The sequence below is a fragment of the Eurosta solidaginis genome, chromosome 5, assembly GCF_040869045.1.
Source record: "Eurosta solidaginis isolate ZX-2024a chromosome 5, ASM4086904v1, whole genome shotgun sequence".
Classification (NCBI taxonomy): domain Eukaryota; kingdom Metazoa; phylum Arthropoda; class Insecta; order Diptera; family Tephritidae; genus Eurosta; species Eurosta solidaginis.
The window spans coordinates 241,611,975-241,627,143 of record NC_090323.1 but is presented as its reverse complement, the minus strand read 5'-3'; the positions used below and the strand labels follow the sequence as shown (position 1 = coordinate 241,627,143).

The 15,169-nt window shown below is 35.5% G+C and overlaps 1 protein-coding gene and 1 long non-coding RNA gene across 5 annotated transcripts in view; both read right to left on the bottom strand.

The window, feature by feature from the left end:
- Positions 1-15,169, bottom strand: part of Tet (Ten-Eleven Translocation (TET) family protein) — an 841,485-nt gene that overhangs the window by 122,279 nt on the left and 704,037 nt on the right. The window lies entirely within an intron of this gene.
- LOC137252957 (uncharacterized) overlaps positions 13,153-15,169 on the bottom strand; it is a 123,290-nt gene continuing 121,273 nt past the window's right edge. Inside the window, exon 3 of the long non-coding RNA XR_010953687.1 lies at positions 13,153-14,700. This is a non-coding gene — a long non-coding RNA (uncharacterized lncRNA). The remainder of the gene's footprint in view (positions 14,701-15,169) is intronic.

Sequence of the window (15,169 nt, the reverse complement as noted above, 5' to 3'; positions counted from 1 at the left end):
GCCATTAAGTTTAATACTCAGCCATTTAACTATCATTACCATCATGAAAGACAAAACATTGCAGGAATTATGCATTGGTGCAATCAAAAGCGATTTGTATTTTTCCAGAACATAGCATATAATTAATTGAAATCGCTCCACGCTTTAAATTTCGTTCAAATTGCATTTATTTGTTAATAACTTTCGATATCATTAGCTTGTAATTGAGACTAAATTGGCCTGATGTGCAGAAGTGAAGTCGACGCTAAGGAAAACCAATCAACAATTTCAGTGCCGTATTATCTAAGCAGTATATACACTGAAAGAAAAAACTAGTAACCCGAATAGCGGGTTAATTCAGCCGATATTTCTGTAAATTTTTATCTATCGCAAATAGTTTTTGGATCAACTTGCTGGTTCTGATTTAATCGTTTAATAGTCAAATCAACGAAAAAAAAAACGAAAACAGTTCATCAAAACTAGAGCTTAGAATTTCTTCTCGAAAACAAGCGAGATTTTCGAGACCCAAGAAATCGAGAACTCGACTTCTCGCGAGATTCTCGTGTCTCGACTTTCAATTCAGTCGCTGCATTGGCAATATTCTATACATTTCGGGGTTTTTCACCTGTGGTTTTGAAGACATTTTGGCTTGTGCTCCAGAAGAAATCGTAAGATATGTATAAAACAGCCAATGAATCGATTAATTGTGAATGTCGAGAAGCTCGCGAGCCTTACGAGTAATTCAAGATTATAGAATCTCACGAGCCTGATGATTAATCCTGATTCGAGAATCTCGCGAGAAGGCGAGACTCGCGAGAAATCTCTTCTCAAACATGTTCGAGAAATCGTAAGCTCTAATCAAAACGAAGCCCCAGCTCAGTTGAAAAAAAAAGTACAAATAAAAAACGTGTTTCTAGAGCTGACGATTTCTCGAACTTTTAGAGAAGAGATTTCTTGCGAGTTTTGTCTTCTCGCGAGATTCTCGAATCTCGAAATACTCGTAATGCTCGCAAGCCTCTTGACATTAAGTTTTATTGATGAATTGGCTGTTTTATATAGAGCTTACGATTTCTTCTGGGGCAAAAGCAAATATTCCACAACACCACAAGTAAAATACACCGAAATGCATAGAACAGTGCCAATGAAGCGACTAAATTGAATGTTGAGAAGCTCGCGAGCATTACGAGTATTTCGAGATACGAGAATCTCGTGAGCATCCGAGAATTTCGCTTGTGTTCTAGAAGAAATCGGAAGCTGTGCTTGTTTCTAAATATTTTGCATGTTGCTTTTTCCAGACTTTGATACCAGAATTTTCGATGTGGTAGGCGTAGCACGCTACCATCGTATCACGATTGCCACCTAGCCCTGGTGTTAACATACAATTGTTAATGTTACCCTAAAAATACCAATAAAAATTGTAAAACTACAACAGTGGCTGTTGATATTACAGAGAATTCTGTGGCATGATAGTCATGAAAACAAAGTAGTGCGTGCAGTGAGCGTAAGTTTCTCTTTTAGATTACTTGATGCATTTGCACGATATTGACAGTCGTTGTTGAAATTACCAATGAAATCAGTTCTTTTAACAGAAAATAGAAAAATCAGTTATATTGATTGAGCATCTGTATATTAACGTTGATTGGTTAACGGTTGGTTGTGCACGTATAAATTAATGGAGATAGATATAGACTTCCATATATCAAAATCATCAGTATCGAAAAAAAATTTGATTGAGCCATATCCGTCCGTCCGTCTGTCTGTCCGTTAACACGATAACTTGAGTAAATATTGAGATATCTTCACCAAATTTGGTACACGGGCTTATCTGGACTCGGAATAGATTGGTATTGAAAATGAACGAAATCGGAGATAACCACGTCCACTTTTTATATATATAACATTTTGGAAAACACAAAAAACCTGATTATTTAGTAAATAAAACACCTAGAATGTTGAAATTTGACATGTGGACTGATATTGAGACTCTTGATAAAACTTTGAAAAAAAATTTTGAAATGGGCGTGGCACCGCCCACTTGTGATAAAATCAACATTACAAATATTATTAATCATAAATCAAAAATCGTTAAACCTATCGTAACAAAATTCGCCAGAGAGGTTGCCTTTACTATAAGGAATGCTTTGAAGAAAAATTAACGAAATTAACGAAATCGGTTAAGGACTACGCCCACTTTTATTCAAAAGATGTTTAAAAGGGTCGTGGACGAATAAAATAAGTTATATATTTGCAAAAAAGAGCTTCATATCAATGCTATTTCATTTCCCAAGTGAATTTATAACAATAAATAGGAAAAATTTAAAATAAAAAAAAAATGGGCGTGGCACCGCCCCTTTTATGACTAAGCAATTTTCTATGTTTCGGGAGCCATAACTCGAAGAAAACTTAACGGATCTTAATAAAATTGGGTACACAAATTTTTCCTTTAGTAAGAAATATTTCTAGAAAAAATGGACGAAATCGGTCAAAGACCACGCCCAATTTTATATAAAAGAGTTTTAAAAAGGTCGCAGACGAAAATAATAAGCTAATTATTAGCGAAAAAGAGCTTTGTGTCAATAGAATTTTACTTTATAAATTGAATTATAACATTAAATTGGAAAACGTTAAAATTTTTGAAAATGGGTGTGGTGGCACCGCTCCTTTTATGACTAAGCAATTTGACTCGAAGAAAAATTTACATATCGTAATGAAATTGTGTACACATATTTTTCTTATAACAGAAAATATTTCTAGTAAACATGGACGGGATCGGTTTAAGACCACGGCAACTTAGATATAAAACAAATTTAAAAGGGTCGTAAACTAGAAAAGCTATAACTTAGAAAAAAATAGTTTTGAATCAATCATATTTCACTTATCAAGTTTTATTGTAAGAGGAAATGGGGAGACTTTTTTTTTTTAAACGGACGGTGAAAAAAAATACAGAAAAATAATTTATCTGAAATGAAATGTACAATTGAAGCTCACGCTGAGTATATAATGTTCGGTTACGCACGAACTTAGACACCTTTACTTGTTTTTACATAACATTGTTAACATGACACAAACAGTTTTTCTTTTGTTGAAATAACTATACAAGTTTGTCCTTTTGCCAAAAAACTCTATTGAATTAAACATATTGCGATCAAATTTACTGAATAATTGTTAATTCAAAAACAACAAACCTGATTTGTTGATTTTACTAGCTTCACTTCTTTCGGTGTAGTAAAATGCAGATAAAGAAGTAAATAATTAAGCAAAATTTAGCATATTAATTTTGCTAGCGTTGTAGCAACTGATATTTGCAGGGTTTAGAAAGAACTTTTGCGTTGTAAGTTTTAGAACTATTATCAGAAAGTAATGCGAGATTAGTGATAGAACGCATGTCTAAGCATCTTTATTTGCACTGAAATGTTAAGCAAGCCAAGAGGTCTTTTGACTAAAAAAATCTTTGAAGTAATTCGCCTTTGGTTTTAAAACCAAAAAGCTCTCCAAAATTTTGTAAAAGAGGTCCAAATACGCCTTCTCACCTTCTTAACCCCTAAGTGCAAAGAAGTTCTTATTATTCCACATATGGAAATTTACATTTATTACAACTATGTATAAACTTCTATGTATGTATGTATGTTTATTATGTATCCAGCTATTCATTAACACATCCGATTCCAATAATAATTTTTATTGAATCATAACGCATTTTTAATTAACAACTCTTAGATTGTATTGAATTGTGATACGAATTTTTAATGAAGCTGTCGATAATACATACACTCGCACTGCCATTTTTTGCTGGGATATTTATAAAAATGTACTTTCCATAAACGTATCGCTTATTTACTTCAACAGTGTCATAATTCAAAAAACATGATTTTTGAGTTAATAGCCCATAAACATACTCAATATCATATGTTGTATAAACAATTTTTTAGATCCGTTAAAAATTGAGCTCGTGTTAAAGGAATGAAAATATGCGCAACACATGGCAGGTGAAATCTTTAAATGGGTCTCGTGAATAATTGTGTTTTTTTTTTTGAGTTATGACACTATTGAAGTAAATGAGCGATACGTTTATGGAAAGTACATTTTCATAAATATCCCAGCAAAAAATGGCATAAGCGGTTGAAAGTAATATTTAAGGAAAACTATGGTAGCGGTGAAGCTTGCTCTGCTGATTGATATTAGACGATCGCCCTGAACTAAGTTTAAATGAAAGTATCTATCACTGTAAGCTTTTTTTACATATTATCATATCATCAATACGTGCAACTCTGTACATCTAAAACAAAAAATTTAAATATTTTATCGAGCCCTTGTTAAAAACCTGTCAAAACCGGATATTCCGTATTGGTGTGTTTAAAATTTCAGTTATATTGTTGAATAACATTTAAAAATAACATCTATCTTTTACTGTGTACAAACAAACACAAAATTGGCAATTTATACCATTTGGGCAATTTATTACGCAATTTATCATATAATAAATTGCCAATTTAAAAAAAAAATTGTGTAATGAATTGTTTCAAACTGCAAATGCAACCTTGTAAAGTGTGTTTATTGAGTAGATTTAAACGTCAGTTTTACGCATGGTTCAACTATATGGTTGACTCATCTCATCAGCAGTTTTTTTTTTTTTCTTTTCACTGAAGTAGGGATTGTCAAAAACTCCAAATGAAACCAAAACATTGAACGCATTTTCTTACAACACACACAAATTTCAAAGTTTTACGTTTCCATTCGATTCCATTCGCCTAATACCAACACGCATATTTTGACAGTCTGAACAAAGGTATGTTGTTGCTGTACAGATGAGCCAACCAGCTATCAAATTACTATTGTGTAAACTAAATTGAGTTGTATGAACACCACTCAATTTAAATCAAAATTGCCTCAATTTATTTTTCTGTTTGAACATAGTATTTCAAAAGGCCGTTTGAAAGAAAATCGATTAATATTTTCTAAAAATATTCTATAAATATGAATATATTACTTATTTTTTTGAACTTCAAGTATGTCAGGAACTGTCAACCTAGCAATGCATCATCTTCAAACTCTTCTAGATGCCTTAGTGTCCTGTAAGAATATTTACTCTTCATAATTACGATACTCTCGGTTAAAGCTAATGTATACTTCTGAATAAAAAAATTTTATGTAATTTGAATAAGAAAACGAAAATCACCATATGGTGCCTCTTTCTATAAAAAATTAAAAGCTAAATTACGCGACAAATATGACCTAAACATATTTACAAATATCACAAGATACTAAAACTGGTATTAAGAACACGTTGGAATGCCGCCTAAAGATCTAATCCTATGATTATGTTCATTTTTGCATTTAAGAGCAAGTTGTAAACCTTCCCAGAACAATCCCGTTGTTTTTGTTAAGATTAACTTAAACATACATTTGCCATCATCCAGTGAGTTTTACAGCTCCGGCTCACGCTCAATTCTCACGGGAATGCTCTGGATCATTGAGAGGCTTGAGAAGCAGATGTCGTGAAATTTTCGCACACGTGAAATGTGATAGGCAGATGTCGCCGCTGTTTTCATTTAACTCGTACGGTGAAAGGCTAAGAAGCGACATCCAATTTTGAAAAGGTAGGTTTATTAAAGGCAGCGTTGCCAAACTAAAAAGAAGTAATTAACAAATTATCTGGCTCACAAATTGAACCAGATTTCTATCTCGATTTATCTGGCTCAAGTCGTTGTTGTTGCATTTACATGCAAAATTATTTATCTGGCTCAGGATCTTTGCAACCGGATGATGGCTGTTGTAAGTGTTCTCCCTCCTAAGAACCGTCATGCCAATATTTTTGCATATATCCTATAAAAACGTAATTTTTTTGCAGGTTAGTGCTTGTCAATATTTTAAGAATAAGATATACAAAAGTAAAACACATACACTGATATACAAACATATATGTATAGATGAACATTCATTCAATAAAACATTCATAAATTGAATAAAAATTGAACGAATGGTAAAAATTAATTATGACATTTGATATGAAATGATGCTAATTTTGTATTCACACAACGTTCACTTTTATATAAAAATGCTAATAAAATCGTATATTTTTCCTTATCTCCTGTCATGCTGACTCTCCTATGAATACATCACATACATATGTACATACGAGTACACGTAGCAAAACGCTGAGTATAAAAATTTTACTTGCTCGTATAATTTTTTGATTTGTAAAGATTTTATGGTTAATTCATTCATATTTTGCATTACTAATTAAGTTTCTTGGGTTGGATACTTAATATAGCTATTTTAGTATTAAAAAAAATTGTATTTCAATAATTTTATGAGTATATGTATATGCTTTCTCGTGGTAATGAAGATAATAATGCGATATGTACTAGAAGACCCGCCAGACGTTATCCTGCCCTAAATTTGGCCTATCTGCATACATTTTAAATCTATCTCCATCTTCGTCTCATTCTATCTTTTTCTCAATCTCCTTCTCCTTCTCTCTTTTCTCTTCTCTCAATTTCTTCTAATTCTTCTGCATCCCTTATTGCCTGTCCCAGAGGGTGGTATGTATTTTATTCCAGTCCCACTACGAGTCTCAGTCCCAGTCCTAGTCCTAATTCTAGTCCCAGTGCATCTCTGGATAATATATTACTCTGTACTAAAGCAATCATCCACAGCTTTCATTTGATATCCATATTATATAAACACTGTCTAGGCATTCACTGGCCCACGTTTTGGCCTATATCTCGAGACCCTGTACGTCGATCGCAACCAAACCTATGCAGTAACCACCGCGTGAGGTTTACGCAACTTGTGTGAAAGTTTGAATAAAATCGACCGACGCATCTCTTCAAACACCGGCGACCAACTAACACACATTTTAGCCTTTCTTTATATATATGTATATAGATTTTTATTTTTCACATTTCACTATAATATTAAAACGAAATGCAGATTTTTGTTGCTTTTGAAATTCGGCTTAAAAATTGCACATGGAACAACTAAAGACTCTCCTGAATTAAAAAATGTCATAGTACCTCTAAATCGCAGGCCCCCTCAGAAACCCCCAACCCTCTCGGCGGGCCTAGTGATGTGCTATACCTGATATCATTCGCTATAATATTTTTTATTGATAAGCACGTTGTTTAATTAAACACCAACCAATTACACGGAAGTATATCCGTACCAACTGAAAATATGAGTGCCGATGCGTATACGTAACATTTTATTATTACGTATAAATATATAAAAAAATCTGCAATAAAATAATATTGCGACTATAAACTGAGATATAACCTATGCTATATTTCAAGTTAAATCAAAGTACACACGGGGTGCAAAACAAATTCAAAATCGGTTCAGTAGTTTAGGAGTCCATTGCGGACAAACAATGTGACATGTGATTTTTATATATTGAGATGTACATAGATATATTAATATGTCATTAAAATAATTTGAAGTTTTGTTAAATATTTTAAAATAAGTGCACTGCGTATGCATAACCGAGAATAACTCTTGCCAACAAGTGCTACTTTAGACGGAGTATGCAATATAAAAGTAAAGTCTTCTCTCGACGAACCAAAATTACGCTCTACAAGTTGGCCATCATATCTGTCCTGATGTATGGCTCGCAATCATGGACAGTGTCGAGAGAAAATAAGATACCTCTTGGAGTGTTGGAGAGAAAAGTTCTCCGGAAGATTTATGGTCTCCTGTACGTGATGCCAACGGAAGAAGGTATAGTGTTGACCTGTATGAGCTTCACGCAGATATGACGATAGTACAAGGAAAAAATCGCAGTTCGAAAGAAGAGGAAGGGTATGACCTCGACTGAGTTGGGGGAGGCAGATGGAGGAAGGACCTCCCTTGGTGCTCCCAATTGGCGACATGTTATTGCGAAATAGAGATACCTGGCGTGAATTGTTACGAAACGGCCAAAATATCTTGGGCGGTTAGGCGCTAGTTAATGATGATGATGGGCATAATAGACCCAAAGTCGCAGTGCGATCCTCAATTAATTATCTACCTAATGATGATGATGTATGCAGAATGTAGTTGGAAATACATGCGTGTTGTTCCGGTACTCAAAAATCGCTTAACATTTATCCTTTATATTTAACTTTTTTTCATGGCTTTTGTATACTTTTTTTTAAATTAAACATATCACTGAAGAAATTGCATAAGAAATACATAAAGTCTTAATAACAACGTAACAACGTCTTAAGCACGTAAAAATATTAAAATGATAAAAAGTGAAATAATTCATTCAACATTGACATAACCATTTTTTTTCATCCATCTGATTTAAAATATCAAATATTTGCATTACACAGCACATAGTGGCGATAAATGTTATGTACATACGATATCTTGCTCTATGTACACATGTACTGGATGCAGAAAATGCACACGATTTTCTTATCGGAGCCATGAAGATAAAAAATTGCAATAAATTTACGTGTGGCACAAAAAAAAAAAAAACAAAAAAATAATAACATATTATAAAAAGAAAATATAACAAAAAATATTTTATTAAATAATGCAAAAGATTAAGTAAGAAAGTGGGAAGAAAAGATTGAAGAAAAGCTGTAAAAAATTTACGTTAATTTGATAATCACCTCTATAGAGGTTGCACAGCATTCTATTGACCGGTATAAATTCGAGACTGTGAAGGCTTTCTTCTATTTGGGAACCAGCATTAACAGCAAAAACAATGTCAGTTTAGAAATGTCAGTTTCCAACAAATGCTACTTTGGACTGAGTAGGCAACTGAAAAATAAAGTTCTCTCTCGACGAACGAAAACCATGCTCTACAAGTCGCTCATCATACCTGTCCTGATGTATGGCTCGGAATCCTGTACGGAGTCGAGAGTAGATGAGATGGCTCTTGGAGTGTTCGTGAGAAAATGTCTCTATAAGATTTATAGTTCTGGCCGCGATGCCGACGGCGAGTATCGAATAATAGATATAGATGACCTGTATGAGTTTTACAGAGATATGAAGATAGTGCAGCGAATAAAAACCCAGAAGCTTCGCTGGCTAGTCGATGTTATGCGAGTATACGAAGACTCTCCGGCCAAGAAGGTATTACAGTCGACACCGCAGAAGAGGGAGAGGCTGAGCTGGGAGAGGCAAATGGGGAAGGATTTTACCTACTTGGGTGCTATCAATTAGCGTCAGTTATCGCGAAACAGGAATAGCTGGCGCGCGAACTAATGATGATGTATATACCAAAAATTGGTATCCACAGAAGTCCCCTTAAGCAGCATAAATAACTCTGATGGTTCATGGACCGTCTCCAGTCAGAAAACTTTAGAGGTCCTGAAGGAGACACACTTTTCGCGATGTAGGGATGCGACGAACATCACTATGTTAGCAAACCGCGCTTATTCTCCGCAGACCGACTTCACAAACATCGTAGGCCATGATAAAATACTACGGGCTATCAAATCATTCGAACCTTTCAAATCGGCGAGGACGGGTGGAATGATACGGCCATGTCGCAAGCCGCTAACAAGAAATTGATATCCCATCTACATGGTACATTTTCAACATGACTACAAGATGGTTCTGTTCACGAGAAGTGTACATGTGTTTCCATTCCTAGAGCAGGGAAACTAAACCACTCGGAAGTCAAGGACTACAGACCAAAAGGCCTCTCCTTCTTTATTATTAAAATGATGGAGAGACTTATATACGAGATAACGCAAATTACTACAAGATAAACACAGATCAGCACGCATACCGGAAATGCAAATGAGTTGAAAGTGGTAGATGAGGTATTTAGCATCATCGAGAAATCATTGTACTGCTAATAATACACCTTGTCTGCCTTCTTTGACGTTCAGGGTGCCTGCTAAGGGTGCTCAAACGGAGTCCATCTATAGGAACTTATACGACATGTAACCTAAGACTCTATAGTTACGTGGATCGACTCTATGCTCAGGAGTAGAGTCGTAAACGCAACTTTAAAGAGCTGACTCAGTTTGTAAAATGGTTGCCAGAGGTACACCTCAGGGCGGTGGGCTGTCGTCTCCTCTTTGAATACTGGTAGTTAATGAAATCATAGAAATCTTTTTGGACAAAAGGAGGAATGGTAGTCGCATACGCCGACGACTTATTGATTTTGATCACGCTTGATTTCCTGGAAACGTTTAGCGTGCTTATGTATACGGAACTTTGCGGAATTTCACCATGGGTGGTACGAAATAGGCTGGGGGGTAAGCGCAACAAAAACACACAAGATAAATCTCTGGTGAGAAGCCAAATGTCCTGGCATGATACTGGACTCCAAATTAAGCTGGAGAAGGAACATTGAGATGAGATCAAACAAAGCTCTGGAAGCATACGACCTCCAAAAGTTCGCTGCGGCCCAGAAGTTACATCAACCAATACAAAGAAACAGTAAATGCGAAACTTTCTCCTATACGTTAGGAATATCTTTTCAATGAAAAGGAATTCGAATGTCAAACGTATTCTTAATTTATACCGAAAAAAAATTTAATATGTAATATTTTTAACAGCCATTTTTGTGGACGATCTTTCTTGTCAATGAGATACATGTTTCCTAAGAGCTTGTAGTGCATAATTCCGGTTCGATCCCGACAATCTCAATACTTTTTTATTGGAAGTTTTAAATACTTTTCGTCCAGTTTGCTGATCGAGTAATACGATGCTGCTTAGATCGCGGAAAATCTTTCGTATGTGTTGAGAAAAATAACTAGACTTAAAGTTCGTTGTTCTCGACGTTATATTTTCTGATACTAAAAAAAGAGCCTTGAAAACAATATGCTAAAATTGTGTATAAATCAAATACGTGGAATAATTTAACGTAGTCAATTTACAATATCATAAATCTAAACATGTCCAATAAATTTTAGTTTTTCAGAGCACTCCCACTGCCCCTTGTAGAAGCCACAACGTACTACCAACATAATAGCCCATTAGCGGATGGCCCATATTCGTTGCTATCAAAACGTGAAATAGCCTCGAATGGAGGCCAGTTACAACTATATATTCTAGCGAATAAAAAATGTTGCAGCAGCAACAAGAACAACAACAACTGCATTCTCAGCACCTACAACAGCAGATGTATCTATCTAAATATGCGACTAAATGTCTTTACGTGCATTTGTAAGATACAACTCAGGCGCAAACTTTGTACAAGAAAGGTGCAATCTCCTCTGTAACCCAACTTACAAGTAGGTAGCAGGTAGAAGTGAAGTAAACGTGCAAACGTGAGATGCATTCCATAGCGAAGCGCAGCGCAGTGGTACCAACACGCTGGTGCAAGTGAGCGTCCATGTTCGCAGAATTTTTTCAGTTGACTTTTTTACTGTCCCACTTTGAATAATTAACGCAAGGGTAAAAGAGCGAGAGAGAAATCTTGAGAGATGCTATTTTCGAATATTTGTGCTGGTATTTCCAGCGTTTAAAACTTTTTAGAGACATGGATGGGCGAAAGACGAACGCGTTACTGGCGGAACGTCATTGGGACAAAAGTATACGATTGCATGTGGCGCGTAAATCAGAAGCCAGTGAGGCTGTATTGTGACGCATCACACAGCTAAAATGCCATAGATACGTACGGCGAAGACGACACAAATTTTATTCGCGCAGCAGAACATAAAATCAACTCTAAGAATAACTAGATTCAATTATTTCAGCGCAAATAAGGTTAATTAACAAACAATTAATGCAATTAGGAGAAGCTGTGAGCGGTAAAAGCAATAACAAGTCATGAAAAGTGTAAGATGACCCCGAAAGCGCGTTTAGAATGTGGGAATGGTATTTTTTAGTCATACAAAGAAATGTTAGTTAAATATGCTTTGAACTGAAAAGGGGCTGATGGAATGCTGACACTAATAAAAGCAGCGAACAAGTGAAAGGCAAAACTACCCATTGGTTGCTGCACTAAATTTTATCGGGTGGTTACTTGAATGTTTTGTTGACAGCTGCATTTATATGAAAGCTTTTTGAAGAATTTTAGTATGTACTTTTCAACTTTCGATTTGTTATTTAGTCTTTTCAACCATCCGCTATACGGATACTTTAAAATCAGCTACTTATTACTTCACAACAATGGGATTATAAATAAAATAAATGTAAGACGCGATAACCTCCGAAGAGATCTAAGGCCGAGCTTCTCTTCCAATTTGCGTCGTGTTCCTCTTGATTTTTCCCTACAAATTGGCCGGGCGGGACCTACATGTTTTATGCCGACTCCTAACGGCATTTGCAAGGCAGATGAGTTTTCACAGAGAGCTTTTCATGGCAGAAATATACCCGGAGCGCTTGCCAAACACTGCCGAGGGGCGACCCCGCTTAGAAACATTTTCTTCTAATTGAAAAACTTTAATTCTAAAATTTTGATGCTGCTTTGCCCGGCGTGTGAACCCAGGGCATACGGTGTGGTAGGCGGAGCACGCTACCATCACACCACGGTGGCCGCAATGGGATTACTCTAACTATTATGACAAATGTCGAGTTTGAAGCTCGGCTTATGTAGAGTGGATTCCTTTCGAAAAAGTTTCGCTGCATCCTAACAAAAAAGTTAAGTTAACAAATATTCACATAGCTGTGATTTTGTCACATCGACTTAAATATCACAGTAAATCGCAGCGATGTCTTCAAGGAAATCACTGTGCCTGGCTGGCTGTTACAGCATATGCGTCTTGTTAGCAATTACGCTTATTAGCAATAGCAATCACAGTCCTAATCTTAAGCACAATTAGCCAAATCTTGACAATCTTGTGGTGATGTCGAAGTAAACTCCATATAAGCTAAATAGTGGTTTTGTAAACGCCCTTACATCTACAGTAGATTGCAACACTGATTGCGGTTTTGGTTGAGTCATATTCTCTCAGATTATAGATCAGCAGTGATGTAAGCTGTGATTGAGATTTTTGGTAAGCGTAATCGTGAACTGCGATTTAGATCATATTGCTCTCCTAGCATAAAAAATCGTTGTGAGTGAAAAATTACAGTCACAAATGTGCCACTTTTGGCTTTTTGACGAGTAGATCCTTCGTCCTTTAGTAGGATTTGATAAACACATTTTTAAAATATTTAGACGCAAAATCACTAAGAAAACATTTTTATTGGGCAGTGGATGTACACAATTTGCGGCTACCTCTAAAACTGTTGGAAGCCTGCTTGTTTGACTATGTTGATCAGTGAAAGTTTCGGCACCAACGTGAATCATTCGAAAGCCTGGCGAGTTTCTTGACGTTCAATTTAATCGCTGCGTTGGCAGTATTGTATAGAGCATACGATTTCTTCTGGAACAAAACCGCAAGTAAAAAATAGCATATAAAACTGCCAATGTAGCGACTAAATTAAATGTAGGGAAACTCGCGAGTTGTACGAACATTTCGAGACTCGAGAACTTCGCTTGTGTTTAAGAAGAAATCATAAGCTCTAATTGGTACATAGTCACTGCAGAAGTTCACCTCTCGAGCATCGTTCGTATTTGCTTTAGAGACACGTATAAGTATACATATGTTTGTACCCTCGTATATTCTCTGTTTCCATAATTACGTATTACGGTCAAATATTTATTTACAAACGTGAGTTCGCAGCGACAATAAAGATTTGCGCTTACAACGTTTATCGAGCCTCCCATTCATGTGTTCACTCTTTTCGTACATTACCTAAACCGCATGGCCTAACTTCCTCATGTGTGCCGATAAATTAAATAAGGCCAAATATCGGTAACCTAAACTGACAATTTGAACAAACCAAACCCTACGGCACTAATTAACTTATGTGACTGTGATAAATAAACAAATCAAAAAAAGTTAAGTGAAGTTCACACGTATGATATTTATGTATGTATGTACAGGGAAATCCATGAATTCTTTGATATTTTAGAAAGAAGATTTCAAAATCTATCTCGAATCGTGTTGCTGTGCTTCTATTATTAATGCTTCTTTCTTAAACAATTGTGGCGGATATTAGCAATTTCAACTCATCACTATACCCTAGCAAAGTATGCAGATGAGACAGCAAACAGCTACGAACACATGTAAACAGCAAGAACGAGCGCAGACGACATTACGCACACTTGTACACATTAACAACGAGCGCACAAGTCGTTACATAAACGACAGATATACATGTATAAAGCCAATATGAGATACAGAAACGAGAAATAAATGATACATATAAAGTGAAAATTGTGATATTTTCAATATTCAATGTCTCTCCCAGATACTGGGTGTAACGGTCTCATTTTCATAATATTCGTGGCTTTGCCCGTATGTATGCGAATACTCAACAAGTTCGTTGAACTAACGAAATTACGAAAAAACTGCGATAATGAAGTTAAAGGTAAATTTATTACTATGAATTAATTAATTAGCAAATTAAAAAGATAAAACCAAAACAAAGAATAAAATATTTATGAATTCAAGAACAACTGACAATGACAATGAATAATAGTTTTATGTTTGCGTTGGCTCGTAATTAAAACTCATTTCTTGTACTGCTTTTATTTAATTTTATCTCTTTTTTTATAATAAGCTAGAAATGTGTTGTATGTATGTACATATATTAAATTGGTGGTGTTCACTTGATGGCAATAAACTGGATTTCGATTTAAATAACAAAGGCTCATAGTTTCAATTGAAGTATTTGATGCTTTTCACTCATAAAATTCATGTTTTGAACACTTACCCAAGGTACTATTATTCTCGTTTATTTTAATTTATCACTTTGTATGGGATCAATATGAAAACTTACCTAGAAATAGAAGATATGAAGAAGTCAGTCTATTAGTTTTTTTTATTTAAAAATTAAACTTAATAAAAATTGTATTAATTGAAGTTGAATATACTGATTTAAATGAATAGGCGGTCGCCTTGGTTTGATGGTAGCGCGCTCCCCCGACCACACTTAAGATCCTGGGTTGACGCCCCGGGCAAAGCAACATCAAAATTTTAGAAATAAATTTTTTCAATTAGAAGAAAATTTGTCTAAGCGGGGTCGTGCCTCGGCAGTGTTTGGCAAGCTCTCCGAGTGTATTTCTGCCATGAAAAGCTCTCAGTGAAAACTCTTCTGCCTTGCAGATACCATTCGGAGTCGGCATAAAACACATAGGTCCCGTCCCGCCAATTTGTAGGACAAAATTTTAAAATGAGAACGACGCAAATTGGAAGAGAAGCTCGGCCCAAAATCTCTTCGGAGGTTATCGTGCTAGGCGCTTAGTATA